The sequence below is a fragment of the Lagenorhynchus albirostris genome, chromosome 3 (assembly GCF_949774975.1).
Source record: "Lagenorhynchus albirostris chromosome 3, mLagAlb1.1, whole genome shotgun sequence".
NCBI lineage: Eukaryota > Metazoa > Chordata > Mammalia > Artiodactyla > Delphinidae > Lagenorhynchus > Lagenorhynchus albirostris.
The window spans coordinates 62,050,958-62,069,995 of NC_083097.1; the positions used below are offsets into that span (position 1 = coordinate 62,050,958).

The 19,038-nt window shown below is 48.4% G+C and overlaps 1 protein-coding gene across 8 annotated transcripts in view; it reads right to left on the reverse strand.

The window, feature by feature from the left end:
* LHFPL2 (LHFPL tetraspan subfamily member 2) overlaps positions 1 to 14,881 on the reverse strand; it is a 183,754-nt gene extending 168,873 nt beyond the window's left edge. For 5 of the 8 annotated variants that reach the window (XR_009539508.1, XR_009539507.1, XM_060143171.1 and 2 more), the window contains exons 1-2: positions 14,537 to 14,881; positions 2,086 to 2,161 (exon numbers count right to left, since the gene is read on the reverse strand). The gene's annotated coding sequence lies outside the window, so the exon portion shown is untranslated. Of the gene's footprint in view, positions 1 to 2,085; positions 2,162 to 14,416 lie in introns of all 8 variants that reach the window. The other 3 variants (XR_009539509.1, XM_060143174.1, XM_060143173.1) reach the window with 2 other exon arrangements.
* Between the last annotated feature and the right edge of the window lie 4,157 nt (positions 14,882 to 19,038).

Here is a 19,038-nt window from a genome sequence, read left to right on the forward strand (position 1 = left end):
TCTCCTTCAGGCAGCTCTCTGGCTGGGCCTCAGCACCAAGCAGAAGAAACCATGGAGACGTGACCGCTTCTTTTATGTGAGACTAGTTGGCTGGTACTTCTACTAAGTTGTGGAAAGCACACCCAGAAACCAGAAAACAACTTCTTTCTCTTTGCTTTCATGCTGCACACACCCAAACAAAGCAAATGGAAAGGCTGAACAATGGGTATTGTTCATGTAGAGGCAGGATAAGAAGGCAGGAACGGGGGCTTCCCTGGTGGCTCAGTGGTGAAGAATCCGCCTGCCAATGCAGGGGATACGGGTTTGATCCCTGGTCCGGGAAGATCCCACATGCCGCGGAGCAACTAAGCTCGTGTGCCACAACTACTGAGCCTGCGCGCCTAGAGCCCGTGCTCCGCGACAAGGGAAGCCACAGCAGTGAGAAGGCTGTGCACCGAAACGAAGACCCAACGCAACCAAAAATAAATAAATTTTTTTTAAAAAGGCAGGAACAAACACTCAAGACTGCATTCTCCTGTGTGAATGTGGTCTTTAATCAGATTGAAGTCCCTCCCACCCCACCTCCACCCTGGCTTCTGGGAACTCAGTCACCTGTCAATTCCTAAAAGGACCCAGGCCCCATTCTGGCTCCAGATTCAGGTGAACCATTGCCCTGGGGGTTGCTACTCCCAACCCACAGGATGAAGCAAAATGGCATCAAGCCAATCAGTGTCTCTCTGAAAGATGCCAGCATACTAAGACTACAGGGGAAATGGAAATGCATGATTTAAAAGCTTTTATTAAAATTATTTAAACTTAAACTGTGTTTTAGGAACAGTTTTATTTCCTCTGGGTTATAAATTGGTCAAGTCAATTGTTTGCTCCCTTACTGCCATACATTTGGTTTTACACGTTCAATCCTGGGGCTGCCCAAGACTCCCAGGGGCTGGCAGACATATGTCTCTCCCGGGACAGCCAAGGGGGCTGGTGGCTCAGGGTCCCAGGCTGTCAGTTAGCACCTTACTGACAATGACACAAAAGTTCCCGATTTCTCATCCTTTTCAATAGTGGTAAGAATCTAAACTCCTGCCGACTTCACATATTATGGCGCATTCTCAATTACCCGTTGTAATGTGAGCAAGCAGCCATGTCATTAATCCAAAAAGGCACTCTACACATCAGCTCACTGGCTTAGGAATACATTATCATTTTTTTGTAGCTGTGCCTCAGTTTAGTTTACTAGGGCTTTTTTTTTTTTTTTTCTCCTCAGATGAACATTCACTCATTTACTGAAAGTCTGTTCCATGCCAGAAACCATGCGAGATTGGAGATGGTAGCAAAAAGAACTCACACGCTAGGGGAAAAGACGTGTACAAACAAGTAAGTAAAGCTCACCACGGGCACGTGCAGTGTGCTGTGTCAGCAGAGGGGCAGCGATTCGTTCCGCTGGAAAGCTGGGAAAAGGCTATGCTCCCAACACCCTCTCTTTCAGACAGTTTGTAAATAACAAGTGAAATGTTGGCTGAGTCTTAAATGAGGAAAAGGAATTCTAAAGCACCAACTCAAATGGAGAGGTGAAGGTGCCCAGCAAAAAGGAAAGAGCGTTGGGCACTGAGATGGGCAGCAACATCCAGGAGAAAGCCAGGCCGGTCAATAAACACCTTCACCCAATAACTCAATGGGGCAGGTAACCACTTTACACCTTTCTTTATTTTAATTTTTTTTTTCTTTTGGCTGTGCCAGGTCTTAGTTGCGGCACGTGGGATCTTTATTTTTTTTTAGTTGCGGCATGCAGGATCTTTTAGTTGCAGCATACGGACTTCTTTAGTTGCAGCACGCCGACTTCTCAGTTGCGGCACGCATGTGGGATCTAATTACCCTGACCAGGGATCGAACCCGGGCCCCCTGCATTGGGAGCGCAGAGACTTACCCACTGGACCACCAGGGAAGTCCCTTTACACCTTTCTTAGAGGAGCTGCCACCCTATATTTAAGGATTTGCTTTTTAATGCACGAGAACTTGGGGTGGTTATCAGAATGCATCGCATGGCTGGAGTTTTCCCACAACCAGCCTCAACATGAGCAGATCCAGGAAGCAACCCCTTACCTGTACGAGGAGGAGTTCCTTGAGATGCAAAAACCACAGGCCAGCTGTGAACTCAAGAGTCTGCTTCCCAGTTTACCTGAAAAACAACAGGAAAGGGCCATTTCTGTTAACTTGGAATAGCCAGTCTTTTAACAGCCCCAGTAGAGACCTGCAGACACTGCCTAAGGCTCCTTGGTCTCAAAGCAGAAAACCTGGCCAGCGTCACTTGGCCAAGGGGTTGGATCAGAGAAGTGGGTGAGAATCCTGGTGTTTAACTCGGAGGGTAATGGTAAGCCAGGCACTTAATCTACCTGTGTCTTGGTTTCCTCCCCGCCATAGCTAGCTCACAGAATGATCAAGAAGGCCTTCGATATGCCGGGCACCATGCCAAGCCTGGAGTCATGTGAATGACCATGTCATGGGTTCCCCGCCCTCTGGGAGCCGACACTCCACAAAGACAGAGAAGTAAATGGGTGGTAATCATGACCTTGACGCAACTGAGAGAAGCTGAAGTGAGGAAAATACAAGGTCACATGGAGCCTTTGCAGAGGCACCAGCTGACCCCAGAGAGGTCAAAGGGAGCTCCTCAGAGCAGGTGATGGCTAAGCTGAGGTCTGATAAGCAAGAGGTGGCCAGACTACGAGCATACCAGGCAGAGGAAATAGCAAAACGGGTGCCCAGGAAGCAAGAACATAGTAAGCTGACAAGAAAAAGGAGTATTTCAGAGGCCGAGAGGGAGACTGGCAGTCATTTTAGGAGAGTGTGGACTTTCTCTTAAGGCCGATGGCAAGCCTGTGAAGGGTCTCCTGTAGGAGAGTGGCGTGGTCCAGAAAGTTTTCTGCAACATCAGAGAGAAGGGATTGCAAGGAATGCCCCCCTCAGCTACCCCAAATGCCACATCCCTGGTCTTCTGTGGGAACGACCAGGAGAGAAGGCCCCAGGGTAAGAAGACAGGGCTAGGGCTCCCTCCAGTGAACCACAGCTTCTCAACTACAGGTTCCTCCGGCATTAAGTGATTCCACCCAGGCAGACACGTCATCAGGAGTAGAGTCTACCTGTGCCAACACACCCTCCTCCAGAAGGTGGAGAAGTGCCTGGTGTCACGGTGCTTCTCAGCTTGTGCTCCCCAGACCAGAGGCATCAGTACCACCTGGGAACGTGTTGGAGATGCAAATTCTCGGCCCACCCCAGACCTAGTGACTCAGAATCCTCGGGAGCGGGGTCCAGCCAGTGTGTGTTTTAGCCAGCCTCCAGGTGATGCTGATGCTCCCTAAAGGCAGCAAGCACTAAGTGGGGGCAGTGCCAGCATGGGGGTGGCAGTGAGCAGAGTACGGGGTACAGAGATAGCCCGGTCTGATACCCCAACAGCACCTCCATGCTCAAGGCCTCACACTCTACAGGGACTGTGATGTCCATTTATGCTTAAAAGGAAATACACAAAGCTTTTTGGGGGGTGGGTTTTTTTTGGGGGGTTTTTGGGCCGCACCGCGAGGCATGCGGGATCTTAGCTCCCCAACCAGGGATCGAACCCGTGCCCGCTGCCATGGAAGTGTGGAATCTTAACCACTGGACCACCAGGGAAGTCCACACAATGCTGTTTTTATCGATACTTAGAAATGATGCTAGCCCTGTGGACCATGGGGAAGAGTACACGGGCCCACCTCTGGAGTGGGGATGTAGTACTTCGGGAGAATTTCATTTCCCTAAGAAATGCCCCATCCTTTTCTGTGGCCCTCCTTCATTTCAGAATAGACAAAGGAAACTCCAGCTTCAGGAACAGGGACAATGTTTCTCCTCCCCGCCAGATACAGAATCTGACCACTCCAGAAAAGAAACAATGAAGCCATCCAGAAAGCTCCCGTGGTTTCATTGAAGGGTCAAGTTTCTTTCTGGAGTGGGTCAGTTTGTGAAAGTTCCTAGAGTTGTGGTCCCTGGGATGTACTTGTGTGTAACTTCTCTGTTCGTCAAGCAGTGGCAAAAAGACTCTCCCCACCATCTCCACGCTATTCTGAAAACACCCTAGACCACTCAGACAAGCGTCAGCTGGACACCAGAATGGCCAAGTTCAGAGTTTCTTTCAGCCAGCTAAGAGCTGAGAAATTCTTTAAAATGTAAATATTTTTTTCAGCTATGAGAGAGAAACCATGCCCTAAAGCACTTTCTAGGTGGCATGAGGTCTCAGAAGAGTCAAGCCCTCCTCAAAACTGACTGGGAGGGCTTCCCTGGTGGCGCAGTGGTTGGGAGTCCGCCTGCCAATGCAGGGGACACGGGTTCGTGCCCCGATCCGGGAGGATCCCACATGCCGCGGAGCGGCTGGGCCCGTGAGCCATGGCCGCTGAGCCGGCGCGTCCGGAGCCTGTGCTCCGCAACAGGAGAGGCCACAACGGTGAGAGGCCCACGTACCGCAAAAAAAAAAAAAAAAAAAAAAAACTGACTGGGAAAAGGCCCTTAGTGGAGAAGGAAAGGTTTCTGCTGCTGGCCAAGTTCTCCTGATAAGCAGGTAAAGAAACTGGATCATTTCCTGAGCTTCTCTCTCAAAATTAAATAGACTAAAAAAAAAAGAGCAACATAATCCCAAGCACTATTACGGTGTTTAACCTTAACTTTCATATCTGGATCACCTGGCTTTTCATTACAACTGGTCAGGTATATGTGAAATGGCCACACTAGATGGAAAGAAGTATGCCAGATGCATCATCAAAGATATTAAATCCCCTATTACACAGCGTGTGCATGCAAACACACACACACACACACACACACACACACACACACACACACACTAAGTGAATGAGAATTAGTTCTGCCTAGTGCCCCCCACCACCAGGTATCCTGGGCTCCTCTGGACATCTGAGCTATCCTCGGTGGCCCTGCCCCAGCCCTGACCTCACAGTGCCCACACTTCACCCATCACAGTCCACTCTCTTCATACCCTGATCTTTGCTGGCATTTTATGAAATTCTTCCTGTTAAGTCCTAAGTAACTAATGTAGTCCCTGTTCACTGGATGCTTACATGTTGGATAAGAGGTTTAAAGAGAACCATTTCGCCCAAATTCCTCTAATGGTAAAATTTTAGGCACAACAATAAGTGAATTCCAGCTTTTCGCTACAGAGCCCCTTCCATACTCCTCCAATCCCATCACACTGACCACTTCCCACTTCATTTGTTTCGTAAGTGTCAGCTTATAAAAACACCTCCACCTCCTAGGATGGAGGTGAGATGGATCCTGCATTTGTAAAAATGGAGGTAAATGTTGAAACAATGACGTGCAAGTCCATCTCCTCCATCTGTCAATTCACCTGTGTCAGAACCAAACTTCCTCCGGAGGATGAGGATCCCTTCTCCATCCATTTCTGGTCAGCGCTCACTTAGGAAGGGGACACGCTAATATTATCTCCAGTGTCTGAACCCAAGCAGGGGAGAGAGTGGGAGAAGTCGGCCTCAAGACATACCTTTCTCTGCAGAGGCCCAAAGCGTACAGCCCAGTATCTCCAAGAATGCCCCAAAGCACTTAATAATCAGTGTCTGTAAAACCTTCCTAAATATAACGGCTTCAGAACTGGCTCTTACACTATTGACAAGGGACTCTGATTTGGTCCCATCCAAGATAAAAAAAGAGCCTTTCTGTAAGAATGAAAACATGAGTCAAGATAAAAATTGAAGTGGGTCCAATGGGACAAAAGCCAGCCCTTCACAACCAAGTATCTAAGAGGCCAAGAAAAGAACAGGTAAGGGTGCCCCTCAGACATGGCTGATAACACAGGCTCAGATGGACAGGTTTCTAAATTGACGTTTCTCGAAAATGGTGTTTCTAGAACATGCCCAATTATAAAAACCATCCAGACACTTTGTTTAAAAAATTCAGATTCCCAGGACCCACACCAAACCTATGAAGTCAAAACTCCAGGGCAGGGTCTGAGAACACACAGGTCTAACCAGCACCCAGCAGAGGGTCAGGCAAGTTTCAGAAACAACGTTCCAAAGGAAACAATATGTAACTTTTTAAAACGTTGCAGTCACATAACTTCAAAGTGATAGGGTATGTGTGAAAAGGCAGGCTTAACTGGAGGAAGTCAGAGCCTTCTTTAAGTAGTTAAAATTATGGAATATAATCATCAGGTAATGAAGAAGTCAATTTGATTAAAATGTAGCAAAAACAAAACCTCTCCCTTTAGCTTAACCATATTCCACCTGGAAGACCTCCCATGACCTCCCTCCCTGCCCTAAGGATGGAAGGGAATCCCCGAGCACAGCTGCTCCTTGGGGCTGTTACAGGCCGGAATGGCAGTGACAGGGTTGAGAGCCCTCAGGGTTATCCCAATAAAGACAGACCCAAGGAGCAGGCAGCAAACTCTAAACCAGACCCTGCAGGTGCCCTCCTGGTGTCAGCCTTTACACGTCTGAGTCTCCGGCTGACTAATCCGTAGCCTCAGTCGTGTCCCAGTCTACGTGAGGCCTTGCTCCACAGGACCAGTGGCACCAGCCTCACAGGGAGCCTATCAGCGATGCAGAAGCCCAGGCCTGCTTCATCAGAATCTGCCGTTTCACAAGATCCCAGATCATTCTTGTGCACCTTCCAGCATGAGAAGCCCTGCTTTAAGGCACGGGGAGCGCCACCATGGGGAGACTCTCAGCCCACCTGTACAGCCACCAGCTCACCAGCTCACCCACTGCGACCCCACACTCTAAGAGGCCTTCTTCCCTCACAGTCCTTACACGAGTCTTCTCAGACTTGCTTTGTCTGGGAGCCAAATCACCATCAGCAGGGGCCCAGTGACAGCTGACAATCCAAAGCCCCACCTTAGGGAGTTGAAAGGAGGCGGGAAGTACTGACCGTCTCTCACATTCTCCTCCGGCTCCTCTACCTATCAGGCTCCCTGAGGGGGCAGGATCATGGACCCCACGAGCACAAATCAGTAGAGAAGATCCAAAGTCAAACAATACTACGGAATGCTGGCTCGCTCTCCGCCAGCGCCATGTTAATGAGGTCGAGGTCACGAGTATGATTAGCTTCCTCGAGTATCGTGGCACAGACTCCAACCCTCTGCCCTCTAGCTGCCTGCAAAGGCTGACGCCCCTGGTTACTAATAGGAGAATGACTGGACAGGCTGAACAGAGCAGCGGCAGAAAAGGACTCAAAGAACGTGCATGACTGGTGAGCAGAATGGATTGAAGAACAGTACTCAGCCCAGAGGGGTGGCTGACATGACAGATGACTGGTGAGAATTCAAAATCATCCCGATGGGCTGAACAACACACACCTGGATGAGAAAGCTGCCATTTGACAGGAAGAAGTGGGAAGTTCTACGGCCAAGATTTTAAAAATCACATACACATATGTAAGCTAGAGGAAATCTAACCTGACGACAGTTCTTGTTTTAAAATGTTTAAAACTTTTTTAAAACATGTAAGTTTTGTTGACTAATGTAGTTGCTAAGAAAGCTAACATACTTAGGGTCCATGAGTCTAGTTTCCAGACCAAGGGGAACAGTGGTCCCTGTGTAGCACAGCTGACCAGACTATCCTCAACAGTCCCCCAGCCACCTGTCCACACAGGTGTATACACAACCTGTCCCATCTCTTCATCACTACCACCACTTGTGTTCTTATTATTCAGTATGGCCTCTGCACCCGGCTACCGTTCTTTTTGGCTTTGGATTATAGTTTAAACATCCCCCACATCAGTTTAGCTCCCTTTAATGCTGCCTTTTCTTTACTAATCAAGAAAAGAACAACAGACCCAAGCACAAATTGGAAAAAACACATTTTAAAAAAAAAAAAGACAAGACAACCTAAGCAACCCATTTACCAAAAGGATTCAGGCCCAAAAGACTTATAGTCACCTGTGTAAGCTGGCACCCTAGGCTGCATATTACAGCATGGATCTGTGCAGAAAGGTAATCAGGTTGGTAAATTATGAGCTTCCAGCACAGAAAAGCCCTGAAATGGCTACAATAAGAATGAGCAAATGACAGAGTAAATATCTGTGTAGACATACTTCCCTGTGCAGAATCACCTAGGAATGGACAGTTAGCCATTAAAAAAAAAAAAAAATGATTTTTAGATTGTTTTTCAAGTTGTGAGCCTTTTTTCCTTACGTGTATATTTCATATACAAAGGGTAGCCATTTACAAACACAAAAACACCAATTATTGGTGAAGTCTGTAGTTGCGAGACTGGCCAGTCTATTATTTTTAATTTCAGAAAACTTGATCCCTATGGGTGAGAGAAAAGTTATAAATTTTTAAGAGGTTAATTTGTCCTGAGTAATAAGTGTGTCATGCACCACTTATCTAAAGATTAAATGTGGCTACTGTCTATGCAGGTACAGGCATCTTTAAACAACTGGCTAACTGCCTCAAAACTGGAAAACAACATGTGAAATTCAGCCCAACTGCAGCCTGCCCCAGGAGAAAGGAAGCTTGAACTCCAGGTGCCCTTGACAACACAGCTCAGTGTGGAAAGAGAGAAATTGCTGAACAATAGAATCAGTAGAGGAAAGAGAGTCCCTCTAATTTTCCGGGAATGTGGGGAGGTTGATGCTAAAGGGATATTTAAGATCTCAATGCTGGTTTGAGTTCTACTGAACACTGAAACAACTGAAAACAAGAAAAAAAAAAAAACTTACATGTGAGTATAGTATATTTATATATATATTTATAGATATTTAATTAGGTACATATCAATCTGACAGATGTTTACACATTTAGATATAGAAGTGAAACACCTCTCAGATCACACTTAACAGTGTTTATGAAAACATATAAAGTGTACCGACAGGAAGGAGTGGGTCCTTCCCTATTGTTGGGAGGAAGCTGCCCCATTCTGGCTCTGGGTCACAGGACCCAGGCCTGGTTACATTCCTCCACAACTACATTTACAACAAATAGGAATTCCAAGTCTTTTTAAAGACAGAGACCTGCTTTGCCATGGACGTAGCACAGATGTAAGGAGGTGTATGGTGCTGTGGCCAAAACTGCTGATACAGTTTTGCACAAAAAAAGAATGGAAGAAAACACCAACAACTGTTTTGTTCTGGTTTTTTAAGTAACATCTACTTTAAAAAAATCTGAAAAGCAGAAAAGTAAATAGTCACCTGTAACCCCACGAGTCTAAAATAACCAGTCAGAATTTTAGCCTACATCCTTGCAGTCTGTCTAGGCTACCAGTTTTCCTTTCAATGGCAGATCAGTTAGGCTGGCAAGAGCAAGGCGAGGCATTATTGCTGGTTACACAGACTAACGATGATTAATAATTCCCACTGGCCGTACCCTAAATCCACAACAGTAAGAGGAGCAAGGCTGTACACAAATCAAATAGCATGTCTGCCCTTTAACAGGCATTCACTGGGGCCTACTTTGCACACGTTTTTTATTCCACAAATGAATGAAATTCAAATTAACAGCCCCTTGAGGGCCATATGGTAACTTCAAAAAAGAAGGCAGATAAGCCTTGTCCCTGGTGGAAACGAAAACACTAGTTCTCCAAGTACAAGCTCTCAAGGTGCCTACAGACTGGGTTCCTAGGAAAAGCCCTCCTCCTGGCTTGCAGATGGCCACAGTCTCACCATGGTGAAGAGAGCATGCTCCAGACTCTCTCCCTCTTCTTAGAAGGACACTAATCCCATCATGGGGGCTCCACCCTCATGACCTCATCTAAACCTAATTACCTCCCAAAGGTGCCCCCTCCAAGTGCCATCACAATGGGGATTAGGGTTTCTATTTAGGAATTCGGGGAAGAACACAGTCTGTCCAGAATACGTAGATGTGTCGGGGGTGGAGGAGGATCAATTTTATCAGTTGTACATCCTAGCTATTAAAAATGTTCAGGGCTTCCCTGGTGGCGCAGTGGTTGAGAGTCCGCCTGCCGATGCAGGGGACACGGGAAGATCCCACGTGCAGTGGAGCGGCTGGGCCCGTGAGCCATGGCCACTGAGCCTGCGCGTCCGGAGCCTGTGCTCCGCAACGGGAGAGGCCACAACAGTGAGAGGCCCGCGTACCGCAAATAAAAACAAAAAAAAAGTTCAGAGCCATTCTATGTACATTCCTCTAAATTATCTCAGTTCAAAACAATAAACAGGTCTCACAAGTCGGCAAAATAACACCAGTAAGAGTCTGATCACTGAAGGCCAGGGTCAGGGGCTTGATTATCCCATTAATCCCGTTGAAAGGATGAAAGAGAAAAATTCAGTTACAAGGACACAGATTACTCTCACCCTGAGCACTATTCAGTAAACCTCAAGAGACCAGCCAACCACTTGCTGCTACTGTAAAAATAACTCCATCTTTCACCTCCAGCTCCAGACCTCTCTTCCTGCCTGTGGATCCAATGCTCTGCTGGGCATCTCTCCCTGGGCGCCTCACAACTCAGCTGTGGATTCAACTGAACTCGTTACTCCTCACCATCTCCCCAAACTGCGGTTCCCATAGCTGCTTAACTCAGTGAAAGGCGCCATGACCCACTCCAGTCACCCTGGACTCCCTCTTACTAAGAGCCCACCCATGGGGCATGACCGAGGAAGTGCGGTCAGCCTCTCCAGGTCTCTCCTGCTCTCCCTCACCAAGTCCCACCGGGATTCCTGTACTAACCTCCCGGCTCACCTGCTATCCCCGGCCCTGGCCTCCTTGTCACCGAGCCCGCCTAGAGCTCCTTCTAAAGCACAATATGATCAGGTCAATCACCTGCTGCAAGTTCCCCGTCTTCCACACAGGTTTCGAGATGAAGTTCAGGCTCCCCAGCTCAGCACCCAACACCCAGCACCCTCAGGGACTTCCCTACGCCACGCTGCCTCTAGTCCAAACAGCTACTCTCAGTGCCCTGTTGACGTTATACCATTTCGAGCCTTCTAGACTCCAAACATAATGCATTCTTACTGTACCAGGTATTACTGTAACCTTAAAAGTAATGGGGAAAAAAAAACCTTGAGGGACTAAGTCTCCACTCTGCCCTTTACTCTCGGGCCCGCCTCCTACAGCAAAGGGTCCAGTATTTTAAGTACTAGACCAGACTCTTCCCTGGGCACAATCTGGGCTTTATAAGCTGATGATCAGATCTGACCTCTGATTCCTTCTTTGCCTTTCTAAGGCTGTGAAGTCTCACTTCGGAGAAAAACCCGTTTGTTCTCGTGGCACTTTGACTGGTGATTCTACTCAAACAGGACACATGCTTTATTATAAAGCACAGAAAGAAACAGGCTCCCCCTTCTTCCTTCTCCCTGTGGAGGACCCATAGGACCAGCAGGCCCCGGCCACCACCCCCAGCCAGATCACTTCCCTCCAAGCTGGCTGGCTTGTGGAAGAGAAGCACGCCCAGCACGCTGCTTTCCCAGCACAGGCACTTCTAAACAAAAAAGAGAGCTTCTTGGGTTTATGGAGCTCCTTTGCACACAGTCTGCTTCTCCAACTAGAATGAGTGCTCTGTGAGTGGAGAGGTCTACTCTTGGTTCTTGCTATGCTCCCAGAGGCCAGAACAGAGCCTGGCCCATGGAAGAGGCTCCATGGGTATTTGCTGAATGACTGGATAAAAGAATGGATGAATGAGCAAACAGGCATTCCTCCCAGATTAGAAAAGAAATATACAGCATAGTTCCCCAGCTCCAAAAACTACTGTTTTGCTAAGAATGCCTTTTGTTCATTCTGCAGCTAGGTACAACCTTAGGAAAAACTGGGCAATGTTCCATTAACCCCAAGACATACTATAAAGGTGCTTTTTGGAATAAATTCTAGAGATCAGGTATTTGCTTACTATTTGTATTTTTCTAAGAGCAGTAAACACTGAGAAAACACTGCTTTAGAATTCCCAAGAGAGACACCACGTCCACCACTCAAGTTTTCTTTTTTTTCTTAAATAAAATGTCGATATTGACTTTGGTGGGACCTGGAACCTGAGAAGGTGCCTTTGCAAGGGGGCAGTGAGGCTTGGAATTACAGGCCACACCTGTGCTCAGGTCCTCAGACCCACACGGAGCCTGCACTACACATTCCCCACAGCTGGAGTCCAAAAAAGGCTGACTAGAGGGGCCAAAAAGATGCAGCCTACAAGTTCTAGAAAGATCAAATATTTCTGAGTGTGGGCTGCTGGGGGCACAGGGACAGCCTCAACTAAGGGTCGACCATCGGCTGACCTAAAATCAGCAGTCGCTCAAAAGTCAGCTCCCCTTGCAGCCCGGCTCTCTGAATGGCACTGCTCTCTCCCGGGCATTTGAAATACTTGACAACCATCAGCAACATTTTCTGAGCACTTACCCAGCGTGAGGGACCACCCTAAGTTCTATGCAAAAGTACGTAATCATAGTTAACCTTCCAGGTGATTCTTTGACTTGAACTTTATTGCCATCATTTTACAGACACAGAAACCAAGGCTGAGAGAAATTAAGTAACTTGTCCCAGGTTTAGGTAGTAAGTGACACCTCTGGAAACTCAACAGTCCCAATTTTGGGTCTCCTACATTTTGGTCTCCTATTTTGTCAATTCTCTGCAATAAAGAAGTTGAGAAGTTGTATGTGTTGTCCATTAAAAATGGATACTTTTCTATATATTTTCTATCTTCTCCTACTATGGACTTTTCCTCCCTGCCTTGCCCAAACACTACATGCAGTAAAATCTCTTTAATTCGTCAGTCCACACATCTGAGCCCACCCACATGCATAAAGAGCATATATTACTTTTTCCAGAAGGCACCGTTTTTCTCTAATCCACAAAGATTCATTTTCCTTCCTATAGACAAATTACTGGTTCATGTCTCACGACTCAAATTATATTATATTCAAGAATGTTCATTTGCAGTGTAATTATTCTTCTTAATTGGACTGCTCTGAAGACAAATGATTTCCCCTCCCTAACCCCATCAACTCCTGCACCACACAATGTCTTTTTTCCTGGCATAAAATGTTTGCTGCACCCTTTGCAAACACACCACAACAATCCACACTATCTGCTCCCCGTGTGACCACTTAGGAAAAATATTATCATGACGTTGGGTTTTAACTCCTCCAATATTATTTCATCAGAATCAGATCTCTGACAAAGATTAATAACAAGTCTATCACAGTATGACAGCAAAAAGAAATGAGAATCTTGGGTTTTCTTTTCCCTATCTGTGAAAACATTTAATCTCCCCACCAGCATGTGTTCCCTATCTCTTACATTTGAAAAGGAGAAGTCGTTTTTTAAAGAGGACCAGTAGAAAAGAGGAATATCCGGGAAAGAGCAACGCCAGAGAAATTCGCATCCATCATCGCTTAAACCTGGCGCGGGTGGAGCTCTCTCAGGCGAATGGGCGAAGCAAAAGCAACGTGCGGAGGAGAAACGTCCCTCGGAACTCGGTTACTCAGGTTTAACTCTCCGCACCAGGCTCTAACAGCTCCCCCTCTCCCTCCCGCCCACACCTCTCCCCGCTCGGGCTCCAGCACACACACGTCTACAGAGGCCGCTTTGCGATTTCAGACAGAAGCTCTCCTTTTACTTGTGGGTCGCTGATGGCAACCTACAGGAACGCACACACAGTAGAAAACGCGCTAAATACAGGAAATGGCCCAGGTGGGAGTGAGGGTGGGGGTGGGATGGGGGGTGAGACATTACTCCCACTGAGGAAACAGCTCAAGGATTCTCATAAAACTCACGACCCTCCTGAAATGGGAGAAAAGGTGAACAGGATTGAAGAAAATGCTTTCGCCCTTCAGAGTTCAAAGGACACCAGACCGCTGAATGAAAGAGGAAAAAGGACACACACACAACTCTGTGCCTAAAAAACATCCGGAAACACAGAGTCCCCCCCCCCGTCCTTCACCCCATCCCTTGGGTTCAACCCACTCAGGCCAGATGTGGTCTTCCCCACTCCACGCCCACCTCCTCCTCCTCCAGCCCGCACCCCCAATCCCTGCGCTGCCCACAAAAATGCAGCCCAGATCTGAGAAGCCGCTGACGTCTGTGGCCGGCGTGACCCACACGCCACAGACCAGGCCCCGCGGGGGCGACCGCGGGGCGGCCCCCGGGCGCGGTACCAGGCGCGCTGAGCCCCGCGCCAAGCTGCGCCCGGGACCCGAGCGTCGGTCGCAGTCCGCCGGCGGTGGCGAGAGAGCTGGGCTCGCGCCGGCTTCCCGGCAAATCGTCTTTCCAGGCACAACTTTTTTCCACTTCTGCTGCGGGCGACCACGGCGACCAGAACCGAAGCGGCGCTCCCTCCCGTTCCCAGCGTCCAGCACCCGTCCCGCCAGCACCTCCCCGGCCCGGTCCTCCCTCCCCTCGGGCTCCTCGGGCGCCGGGAAGAAATTCCCGCGCCGGCCGCCGCGCACGCAACCCGGACTCCGCTGGTCGCCGACGGCTCCGCGAGCCCCGCGCCGGGTGCCCTACCTGGCGGAGGCTGCGGGCTTTCCCTCCGCAGAGCTCACGGGCCCGGCGACCTCAACTCAGCCGGTACCGGCTCGGCGATCCCGGCTCCGAGCCCGCAGCCTTCCCCAAGCCGGGGCTTACCGTTACGCCTCCTCGCAGCCACCTCTGTCTGTCTCTCTCTCGGTCTCTCTTTCTCTGGCCCGGCCGGCCACTCGGGGAAGGAGGAGGAGGGAGGGGAGGGGAGAGGAGAGGAGGCGGCGAGAGGAGGGGGCGACTGAGGGAGGGGAGAGGGTCCCCGGGCAGGGGAGGAGGAGGAGGAGGAAGAAGAGGAGGCGAGGAGAGAGCGCCGACCTCGGCCGCTGCCGGGGCTAGCACGCAGGAAGGGGAAAGAGGGGCGGGGGCAGAGAAAGAAAGAGGCCGCCGAGCCTCCCTGCCCAGGACCCGGCCCCGCGCCGCTGCCCAGTCACCATCGCCGCCGCGTCCCGCTCTCGGGCGGCGTCGGGGGGAGGGGTCGGGGCCCGGGGCTCTCCCGGCGCGGCGCGCGGGGCGGGGCGGGCGGCCTGGGACGCGGCGGGGGCGGGCGGACGAGGCCCGGCCTCCGGGGGGGAGTGTCCTGCGGGGCCAGGGAGGGTGTGGGCGAAAGGGGATCCCCGAGAGGAGGGGCGGAGGCCCGGGGGCCTGGGAGCCGGTCTCTGCGCCCGCCGGGCGACGGCAGCGTCTCCCGGAGTCCCGCCAGAGTCCCCCGCGCCGCGCGGGGGAACCTCCGAGCACAGTTCCGGGAAATCGTCTTCGGAGCCCGGAGAGCGCGCACCGCCCGGCCGGGGAGGCGGGGAACGGCGAAGTCGGAGTCGGGGGTGAGAGCCCGGACTCTTTCGGCGGAGAGCGTGCTCGGCAGCGCCCGGAGCGGTTCCCCAGGCGGGGCCCGAGCGGGAAGAATGTCCGCCCGCTGGTCCTGGAGAATCCAAAGCGGGAGGGTGGGCTGGGGGTGTCTGGACCCCCATCCTCGCCTTCCTCGCCCGGAGTCGAGGCTCCGGGCGTAAATTTCCTCGCCCTGAGAGTCTCTAAGAAAGGAAACTCAGTGCGAACAGCCGCGAAGAATATACGTAAATTGATTGCTTGGGATCCTGAAACATCTTCCCCTGAACTTAAAATATGGTTTCGGGGTGAATTTCTAAAGCACTTTAGCTAATAGTCTGGAAGGGCGTCTTTGCCCAGAGAGGGAACTCACTAACTGGCCCCCACCGCCCCCGGGGGGGGGGGGCGGGAGCAAAGAACCCAGAGTTAAATGGCCACGGATTAAGGTGACAAGATTCCTTATGATTTCAACGTCGGGACGCAGCATTTAGCCAAGCAAACCCTTCTTGTCTTTTTTTCCTGGCAAACTTGCTCCTGTCCCCAGCTTCTCAGCCTCTCGTCTGGGTCACCTGTAGCCACTAGTCGCGTGAACTCAGACCCTAGCGGTCAGTTTGGGGCCTCTCTCCTCCACTGCCAATAGCCGCTCCCATTGATTCTTTACGGTCCTTCCAATTGCCCCGTCCTTTCCAAGGCCACTGCCACCTTCCTGATTCTCACTGATTCGGGACTTCATAGCTTCAGTGACCTCCTCCCTGGTTCCCTGCTTTGTCCCTCGTTGTACTGGCATCCATCGGCACACGCCTAGCCTGCACGCTAATGTTTCTAGAACACCGGTTTGACAGGCTACTTCCTGTTCTAGAAGCTCTAGGAGGCACTTTGCCACAGAAAATTATGAATTACTTAAAAACTTTTCCATTCAAAGCCATCCACCTACCCACTCCTTGGAGCCTGGCACTCTCACCAGCGTGGGGGGATCCTCCCCTCCCCCTGAAGGTTCCATACTGTATGAAACATGGGAGGTGGTGATGCTCTTGCCAGAACTGGAATGCTGTCTTTCATCTTCTCCCACAGCCAAATCCCACTTATCTTCGTTGAAAATGAAGTTTGTAGTACAACATTTCTTCTATAAAAGGATGTGTGTGATCTTCCCACTTTTGAAATCATGCACTAGAAATAACAAAGCTTATGGGGGAAATAGCATAAGAAACAAACAACTCAGAAGTTATGTAACACTGCAACCAGAGCTCCAGCAAAAACAGTAACCATTCCAGAAAACATGCTAGCAGAGTTTAAGAGCCACGTTCAATTCCTAATAAATATTACAGTAAATATAAATATAGGACTTTACCTTTATAAAAAGATGGAAGGAACTGATGAAGAGATTGGAAGGAGAGTTGTTTGAGGCTGCTGAGTTAGGAAGATAAGCACAAAATGTACAAGTAAGAGGTGAATTCACCCCTCCCAAGTTAGAGCTCATGGTCAAAACAATCCAAGAGAAAGAACATAGAGTGAATGAACATCGGGCATAGTACTGTGTGTCCTCCCCAACTGGCATTCTGCTGTGTTTTGTTTGCAGCTGCTCTTTCGTGATGGTGCAGAATATTAAGGTGCTGGCAACAATTGTATATGAACCAACATAACCACTGCATTTTACTAATATCTTTTCCTTACATATCAGTCATGAATGAGTTAATTTCTGTTACACATGCTTTCATTACACAAACATGCTGGTAACAGAGTAGACTGTACTGTACTGAATTCCATGCTTAGAAAATAGATTCTACTTCATTCCACACATCTGTTGAGCACTTACTATATGCCAGGGACTGTTTCAGGCACTGGGAATGCATCGGTGAATAAAGAGAAACACAAAAATGTCTGCCCTCTTGGACGGTGGGAACTTGAACATGGCATCACAGGATGATCCATATTATTGAGTTGTATTATGTTTCATATCTATGTAACTTGATGCCTCATCTACATTTTAGTCTCTTTGAGGGCTAGAGTCAAGCCTCATATCTGTGTATCTTTTGCAATGTCTGACACAGAAAATACCTACCAGAATATGTAAAAAAGGGAGTTTACACCCATTTTATACCTTGTGTTACTGAATTCACAGGAGAACCACCTGGGAAATCTAAAAAGAAAGTTTTTTTCAGGACCACGTTTGTTGCTATTTGGACTAAAATCAAAGCAAGTATCCCCAGATAGGGTCATTTGGATCTGAAGTGTAGATAAATTATGCTTAACAGGAAGCAAGAAAGTAGGCATGGGCAGGGGAGGGAGGACAGAAGGAGAGAGAGGCTAAAAGGTGTAGTTCAAGAAGAAAGTGCCTGCTAAGTTCTCTGGAAAGGCAGGGCTGGAGAAAGAACAATAGCGGGAACTTTGGGTTATTGTGAATGCTGCCTCTATTGTGGGCTTCAGCCAAATGTTCAAGAAATATTTACTGGGAGATAAGTGAGGAGGAAATTATAAGAAATTAAAGGGTACCTACAATGTTTGGTCAGATGACAAGGAGACCTTGGGAGAAAATAATTATGAGCCAGTGGGTCATAAGGTAAAATTACAGTGGTGCCTGGCTAAAATGTTGTGATTCTGAACTTACCTGCCTGTGCAGATCACTCATTTCTCTGAATACTATACCCCACCTAGTGTAACTGGCATCAACAAAGCTAGATATTTTTCACGTGTGAACACTTTTTATCCTATTCTGAGTATGAATCTGGAATGTAAATAAACTATGCATTTATTATGACAGATACATTGGATATATTTTTATGATTGTCAGCATACTGAATATTGATTAACTTTATTTTATTTTTTAACATCTTTATTGAAGTATAATTGCTTTACAATGGTGTGTTAGTTTCTGCCGTATAACAAAGTGAACCAGCTATACATATACATATATCCCCATATCTCCTCCCTCTTGCGACTCCCTCCCACCCTCCCTATCCCACCCCTCTAGGTGGTCACAAAGCACTGAGCTGATCTCCCTGTGCTATGCGGCTGCTTCCCGCTAGCTATCTAGTTTACATTTGGTAGTGTATATATGTCCATGCCACTCTCTCACTTCATCCCAGCTGACCCTTCCCCCTCCCTGTGTCCTCAAGTCCATTCTCTACGTCTGCATCTTTATTCCTCTCCTGCCCCTAGGTTCATCAGAACCTTTGTTTTTAGATTCCATATATATGTGTTAGGGTACGATATGTGTTTTTCTCTTTCTGACTTACTTCACTCTGTATGACAGACTCTAGGTCCATCCACCTCACTACAAATAACTCTATATTTCGTTGATTAGCTTTAAATTTGTCTCTTCATCTTCATAAAAATCTACACTCAGAACCAGCCCCCCCACCCCCATTCTGAGAGCTTGCTGTTTCCTAAAACTGTGATCATAGGATTTCAGTGCTAGACACAAACTTGAAAATCCATGTCTTTTGAAGATCACATAAAAAATGAAACAATTTAAGCTGAGAATCTCTTCAAGGAAACTAGCAAAATTATAGTTTACCAACTTGGGGTCCTCTGAAAAATCACTCTCTTAAAAATTTTCATTCTGTCTTTTTATTCCATGGATCGAATTATACAAAGAAGCCATCTGAAATTCTAAGAATCCATTTTCCTTGATAAGTACATGTTGATAAAAGGCAATTTTGAAGGGCTCTACTGATTTAAAAGGCCTCTGTCAATTAAAATTAGTGCTCTCTGATCTATGTGAGACAGAAGCCACCCTTTGGGCCATAGCAATGACCTGGCCAAAGTCTCCAATGGACTTAGTAATGTCA